Consider the following 7,915-nt stretch of genomic DNA (forward strand, 5'->3'; position numbering starts at 1 on the left):
AAAAAAAAAAAAAAAAAAAAAAAAAAAAAGAAAGATTTAACAAGGCAGTGATACAGAGTGGGGTGGAACAATAGTTAGATTAAAGCCTGAGTGCTACCCTGTTCTGCATATTTGTGTCTTTTGGTGTCACTTTAGCAGCCAGCCTAAATTAAAATTTTATTGTACTGGCTGATTATTGCCTGTCTAAATCGTCCATCTCTGCTAGTTTATCACAAGTGAAAAAATTAATGATAGAGAATCAGAGACTCACACATGAGCAAAAAAGCATGATTATTACAAGAAAGAGCTTTTATTAAACAATACCTTCAGGTCTTCATAAGAATAGGGGTGGAAGTTCAGAGACCCACATAACTCAGTTTGCAGTAAAGGCTGCTTCCTGGGCAACTTAATGGAGCATGAACTACCTGCAACGGTCCCAGTTGAAATGGAGACTGGAAGATGAAGTTGTCCTTCCTTTCTCTAACCACCAGCCAAGAGGACACTTGGAACGTGTGAGTAGCAGCACCCAACAACCAGCTGCAGGACCCAGTGGAAGGGAGGCATAAGGTCACTCTTAAAATCCTATCACCTCACATAGAAAAGTAGCTAAGTCCTAATTAAGCTCAACATCGCCACTCTCAGCTTATCCCTGAGACAGGTCATAAGAAGGGGGACCATTTGCTTTGCTCTGGGATTGTTGCACTTCTGCTCTCTGACTTTGTCAAAAAAAAAATTAACTTAAACAGTTGCTACCATGTTGGATAGTGTAGCTCAATGGTTTCTTTCTCTCTCTCTTCCCTCTCCTCTTCTGCCTTCTATGTATTTACCATCCCTCTTGCAGAAATGCTCTTATGGAATATGGCTTTTTTTTTTTTTTGAGATGGACTCTCGCTCTTGTCGCTCAGGCTGGAGTGCAGTGGCACGATCTCGGCTCACTGCAACCTCCGTCTCCTGGGTTCAAGAGATTCTCCTGTCTCAGGCTCTCAAGTAGCTGGGATTACAGGTGCCTGCCACCATGCCCAGCTAATTTTTATGTTTTTAGTAGAGATGGGATCTCACCATGTTGGCCAGGCTGGTCTTGAACTCCTGACCTCACGTGATCCACCCGTCTCGGCCCCTTAAAGTGCTAGGATTACAGATGTGAGCCACCGTGCTCAGCCGGCTTTCTATTTTGTTTTCTTTTTCTTTTTCTTTTTTTTTTTTTTTTTTTGAGATGGGAGTCTCATTCTGTTACCCAAGCTGGAGTGCAGTGGCTTGATCATAGCTCTCTGCAGCCTTGAACTCCTGGGCTCAAGCAATCCTCCCATCTCCACCTCCAGAGTAGCTGGGACTAGAAGTGCAAGCCACTGCACTCGGGTAATTCTTTAGTGTTTTGCAGAGATGAGGGTCTTGCTCTGTTTTGGTCTTGAACTCCTAGGGTCTCCCTTTGTTGCCCAGGTTGGTCTCAAACCCCTGGGTTCAAGTGACCCTCCCACTTCAGCCTCCCAAAGTACTGGGATTACAGGTGTAAACCACTGTGCTGGCCAACTTCCTATGTTTTAAAAATCCTCCCAGTCGGGGCCAGTGCCCTAACCTAATGGATGCCAGTTGAATGTGGCCTCTTTTAGTCAAAGGGAAAGATTCTTTTTTTTTTTTTCTCCAATTATTACTTTATTTATATTACTAGGCTTAAGTTACATGAAAAAAGACAACTAAGCGGTTTTGCCCATTTCAGAAAAAGTTTCCAATCAACACCAATTATGTGGCGACAAATAACTAGGAATGGTGACAGCTTTGGGTCAAGACCAACAAGGAAGAATGGACTCTCGTGCTGCAGTACATTTCCAACAAGAATACGGCACACCAGCCAGCACAGCCATGCTAACACTGGGCCTTCAGTGCCAAGCACAGATTCAGATCTATTCTCTGAAGTTAGCAAATCAAGTGAAATAACTGGAATTTTTTTTTAAGTTTAAAATGAAGCCCAAGTAAGTTTAAAACCATACTCTTGTCATATTTTCCTTTCAAAATTCACATGAAACACACTTTTCGTGCCAATAGCCCAGATATTTCTTCTTACATAACCCACCATGCAGCTGCGGACAGACTCTCCTACCTCAAGATGTAAACATAGGGGAAAAATTAATGGCATTTGTCTAATACTCTCTCTATACACTGCTGTTGGATGGAAAATACAAAAAAAATTTTTAAAGTTCCATCTCAGATTCTCGCAACCTGCAGGTCATGCATCTGACTCTGATGCTAAGGTGACAGTGATTGTCACCTGATGTTTGTTTTCAGTAAGGAGGACCTGGGAAAGACGAATTCATCTCTTTTTCTTCAAGAATTATCAGATGGTACATGCTCCTCAGAGCCCCCACTCTCTTGAACTAGAGCACTCTGCGGGATCACACAGCCTTCCGTACAACACGGCTATCTCCAGTGACAAATGCATAAATCCATCCCGGTTTGCTATTGCAATTTTTGCAGCTCATATCTGAACCCTGTGGCCGCCAGTGAGCATGACCAGATCTTAAAGTTCACTGCACAGCAGATTAACTACCTTGTTAAAAGGCCAGTGGCACCTGTGAACTGAGCGGAGATGAGTTCTGAGCAGTTGGTCAGGATCCTGTCAGTTTGCACAAGAACACAGACGGGTACCACCGATATGATCAAGGAAAATTCTGCCCATTTTTATAGCTGAAGTTCTAAAATCTCTGAGTGGCGATGAGATCCATGGCTGCCAGATCTCCTCAGCTGGGATGAAGGCCCCAGGATTCTTGACAGTTAATCAAAACCAGAATTCATACTGAAGCAGGAAATTTTCCCTGGCCCCTCACAGGCAGGGGAGTGCAGGTGAGTGGGTGCAGGAGCTGGGGCGAGTGCTTTGGGGCACTGGCAGGAACAAAACTCCATGCAGCCCTGCAGCATGGTCTAGGGGGGTGCCCATGACCCATGAAGCCCCAGAAAGAGTGTTACAGTGCTCTTTTAGCATTGCCATCTGTGGATAGCTTAAGTGTTAACAACTCAGTGGAAAGTCAGTGTGACAGCCTTTTGCACTCGCACCCAAGTTCTCATTCACTATCCAGGAGGAATGAGGTCACACAACAAATTGGAGATGCTATATGTGGGGGATTTTATTGCCAGTGAAAGCGGCTCTCAGCAGAAAGGGGAGCTGAAAAGGGGACGGAGCAGGAAGGTAATCTTCCCCAGCAGCCGTCCCTGCTGGACTCCTCTCCAAAGCTACAACGTCAAGCTGTCCGGTGTCCTTATAAGAAGACAGCCTTGCTGGGCGCAGTGGCTCACGCCTATAATCCCAGCACTTTGGGAGGCCGAGCAAGAGAGAGCTAAGGTGGAGGTGCTGCACACTTTTAAGTCAAGCTGCTTCTCCTCTCTGCTGGCTGAGTTTTGGTGTTATTATAGACACAGGATGCGGGGCAGGGCAGGCTGTGGGTGGTTTTGGAAAACACAACATTCCAGCAGGCAAACAGGGATGTAAGTTTTCACTTTGGGTCGTGGTATTAGGTTTTTCACCTTGAGTGAAAAACCTCTTCCCAGAATTTTTCTGCATCCTGTCCTTGTCATTACAGAATAAAATGGTACACTGCCATTTCATGTTATTCCTTTTTTAAAATACAAATCCTTTAAGCTGGTTGTTTACCTCTTTTTAAAAGGAAACTGTAAGGTCCTCCAGGGCAGGGAGTATGTCTGTAAAGCCTTCTAGAGCTGGGCTCCTTGCTTCCTGATCTCTCTCTCACACTGTCTGTAGGCTCTTGGGCAGGTTATTTACTTTCTTAGTGTCTCAATTTCCTCCTCTGTAGAACAGAGATAATAGTATTTAGCCCAGAGGGTTGTGGCGAAGTGTGAATCATTTCTCCATGTAAAACACATAGGACAGGCCGGGCAAGGTGGCTCATGCATGTAATCCCAGCACTTTGGGAGGCCTAGGCGGGCAGATCACCTGAGGTCAGGAGTTCAAGACCAGCCTGGGCAACACGGAGAAACCCCATCTCCACTAAAAATATAAAAATTAGCGGTGCATGGTGGCACATGCCTGTAATCCCAGCTACTTGGGAGGCTGAGGCAGGAGAATCGCTTGAACCCGGCAGGCGGAGGTTGCAGTGAGCCGAGATTGAAACATTGCACTCAAGCCTGGGCAACAAGAGTGAGACTCTGTCTGAAAACGAAACAAAATACACATAAGACAGAGCTCAGCACAGAGTGGGTGTTAAGCATGTTCACCACTATTATTTCCTTTGCTTAGCACAATACCTTGCACAGGGCAGACACGCAACAGCTGTCTCTTGAATGAAGGATTGAATGAATGAATGACTGGGTTAAGCATGTTGCCACCAGGTGGCAGAAGAGCCTCACTTATAAAGGCAGAACCCGAACACCAGATTCATGAGAACTCCCTCCTGAAGTCCAGATACACATTGCCAAATAAAATAAAATAAAATAAAAAAGCACTGAACCTCATTTAGGCCTTGAAGTGAAGTTCCTCTTCTCTCTTGCCCTTCCTGTCTCTCCCATCTCTGCTCACTCTCTGAATCATTCTTTCTTTCCCACTTAATACATATTAGTCAGTTTGGGCTGCCACAACAAAATACCACAGACTCAGTAGTTTAAACAACAGATATTTAACGCATCACAGTTCTGGAGGTTGGAAGTCCGTGATCAAAGTGCCGTGATCAAAGGGCTGGTTTCTGGTGAGGCTTCTCTTCCTGGCTTGTAGATGTCCACCTTCCCGCTGTTATTGTCACAGGGCCTCTTCTCTGTGCCACACAGAGGAAGGAAAAGGAGTAGGAGAGGGAGAGATATCAGATTCACACAATGAAGCCCTAACTGCCAGTTTGACTGTATTTGCAGATGGGGGTGGGGGTTTGTTTGTTTTTTGTTTTGTTTTTTTGAGACAGAGTCTTGCTCTGTTGCCCAGGCTGGAATGCAGTGGCCTGATCTCAGCTGACTGCAACTTCTGCCTCCCGGGTTCATGCCGTTCTCCTGCCTCAGCCTCCCAAGTAGCTGAGATTACAGGCACCCGCCACCACACCCAGTAAATTATTTTGTATTTTAGTAGAGACAGTATTTCACCATGTTGGTCAGGCTGGTCTCAAACTCCTGACCTTGTGATCTGCCCGCCTTGGCCTCCCAAAGTGCTGGAATTGCAGGTGTGAGCCACTGCACCTGCCTGCAGATGGGGTTTTTAGGGAGGGAGAGAGAGAGGGAGATCTGGAGTGTCTTCTTATAAGGACACCAGTCCTGTGGGATTAGGCCCCACCCAAGTTACCTCATTTAATCTTAATTACCTCCCTAAAGATCCTGTCTCCAAATACAGTCAAACCAGCGGTTAGAGTTTCATTGTGTGAATCGGGGAGGGACACCCTTCAGTTTATAACACACACCTTTCATTTTTTAATTCCTGATTCTCACATTTCCTACCAATGTGGTTTTTCATTCTTACTCTCTATTATTCCCGCTCCTCCCCCGGCTCCCATCCACCATCGCTCAATCTTTATATGGCTTTTCTAGGGCTAGTGGTATTTATTGTAAACTGAACAACTCTAGGGGGCACCATTCATACCATAGTCAGCACAGGTTTGCATATGTATTGTGACAATGTTGAGGCTGATGGCAGCAACATGTCTTGAGGAAGGGGAGTCTTTTTCTTACTCACACAAAGGTGCTGGCCCCTTCGTTTTCCTCTGTTGTTGTCCTGTCCTCCTCCCCATCATTCTCTTTCTTCAGCCTTCTCTCTCTTTCCTTACTCTCCTCTTCAGGCTGAACCTGCTCTGTGTCCGTAGAGAGATGATTTAATTCATTGCACCACACATTCATCCTGTACTTTTGGTCAGCCAGGCCCTTTGTGGGTGCCAGATGGTTCACCCTATTCTTTTTGTTTGTTTGTTTTGTTTTGTCTTTATTTTTTATGTATTTATTTATTATACTTTAAGTGCTAGGGTACATGTGCACAACGTGCAGGTTTGTTACATATGTATACATGTGCCATGTTGGTGTGCTGCACCCAGTAACTTACATTAGGTATATCTCCTAATGCTATCCATCCCCCCGCCCCTCCCCACAATAGGCCTCGGTGTGTGATGTTCCCCTTCCTGTGTCCAAGTGATCCCATTGTTCAATTCCCACCTATGAGTGAGAACATGCGGTGTGTGGTTTTCTGTTCTTGCGATAGTTTGCTGAGAATGATGATTTCCAGCTGCATCCATGTCCCTACAAAGGACATGAACTCATCCTTTTTTATGGCTGCATAGTATTCCATGGTGTATATGTGCCACATTTTCTTAATCCAGTCTGTCACTGTTGGACATTTGGGTTGATTCCAAGTCTTTGCTATTGGGTTCACCCTATTCTTGCACCTTTAAAGGAATCAGTCTATTTACACCCTAGAGGTCAATACCCAATGAAATGTGCCTCCAATATCCTTGGATCATTCATCGTCTTCATTTACCTTGGAGCAGACATTAAGACTCAAGCATGGAGGAGAAGAGAAGAGAATATAATCCAATAACATAAACTAGTATTTATTGAACCCTTGTGTGCTGCACACAGTTCTCATCCCTCTCTATGCATAACATTTAATCATCAAAACTGCCTTCTCATTTTGTAGATGAGAAAACTAAGCTGCAGAGAATGAGGCAGAGACCCCTCCTTGGTATCCTAACTTCCATTTTCTTTTCCTTTATTTAAGTAACAGGATCTCATGAGTTTTGGCTGGGCACATGGCTGCCCAAGGAGAGCAGACATTTCCCAGCCTCCCTTGCAGTTTGATGTGGCCAGGTAACTACATTCTAGACCCCTGAGGTGTGAGTGGAAATGATGTCTGCAATTTCAGAGTTCCGTCCTTAAAAGGAAGCTGCTTGCTTCTATGTCTTTTCCTTGTCCCCAGGCTGGGATAGGGATAGGGGAGTAGTGAGCCAGCTTTGACAGGAGGGTGAGGACAGGAAGCTGGGGAAGAGCAGAGCAACCACTCAAAGGAAGCTTCACATCCACTTCCCACCCACTCACTACTCACCCAGAGCAACTTCCCATCCTGCAAACTCCAATCAGGGGAAGTGTCCTATAGAGGGGTATCCTTTTTAAAGAAAAAAACCTTTGATACCATATTTTTACTGTACTTTTTCTATGTTTGTGTATGTTTAGATATACAGATACCTTTGTGCTGCAATTACCTACAGTATTCAGTACAGTAATGTGCTGTACAGATTTGCAGCCTAGAGCAATAGGCTACACCATATAGCCTAGGTGTATAGCAGGCTATACCATCTAGGTTTGTATAAGTACTGAACACTCTATGATGTTTGCACAACGGTCAAATTGACAAGTGACACGTATCTCAGAACATGTCCCTGTTGTTAAGTGATACATGACTGTATTTCTATTTGGGGGAACAGAGCGTTGGGAAAGAAAACAGAAGGACTCATTGCCTTGAAGGAAGGATAGTAGATGGAATGTAATGTCCACCCTGGCCTCCCAAAGACATCCAAGTCCTCATTCCTGGAAATGTGAGTCTGTTACTTTACTTGGCAAACAAGACTTTGCAGATATGCTTCAAGTCAGGAAGTTGAGCTGGGGAGATTGTCCTGGATGATTTGGGTGGACCCCATCAAATCTCAGGGGGCTCTCTAAGGGAAAGTGAGAGCCAGATAAGACACTGTGATGATGGTAGCAGAGGAGAGACAGAAGATGCTACACTGGGGGCCTTAAAGAGAGAGGAAGGGGCCCTGAGCCAAAGAATGCAGCTTCTAGAAGCTGGAAAAGGCAAGGAAATGGAATCTCCCCTGGAACCTCACTAGGAATGAATCGCGGCTGACACCTTGCTTTTAGCTCAGTTAAACCCATTTTGGACTTCTGACCTCCAGACCTATAAAATACTACACTTGTGTTTTTTTAAGCCATCAGATGTGTAGTAATTTGTTAGAGAAGCAACAGGAAATAATAC

General features: G+C 44.9%; 1 pseudogene; it reads right to left on the reverse strand.

The window, feature by feature from the left end:
* Positions 1-2,298: 2,298 nt before the first annotated feature.
* On the reverse strand, positions 2,299-2,650 carry LOC112635515 (annotated as a pseudogene).
* Between the last annotated feature and the right edge of the window lie 5,265 nt (positions 2,651-7,915).

Source organism: Theropithecus gelada, chromosome 11 (genome assembly GCF_003255815.1).
Source record: "Theropithecus gelada isolate Dixy chromosome 11, Tgel_1.0, whole genome shotgun sequence".
Classification (NCBI taxonomy): Eukaryota; Metazoa; Chordata; class Mammalia; order Primates; family Cercopithecidae; genus Theropithecus; species Theropithecus gelada.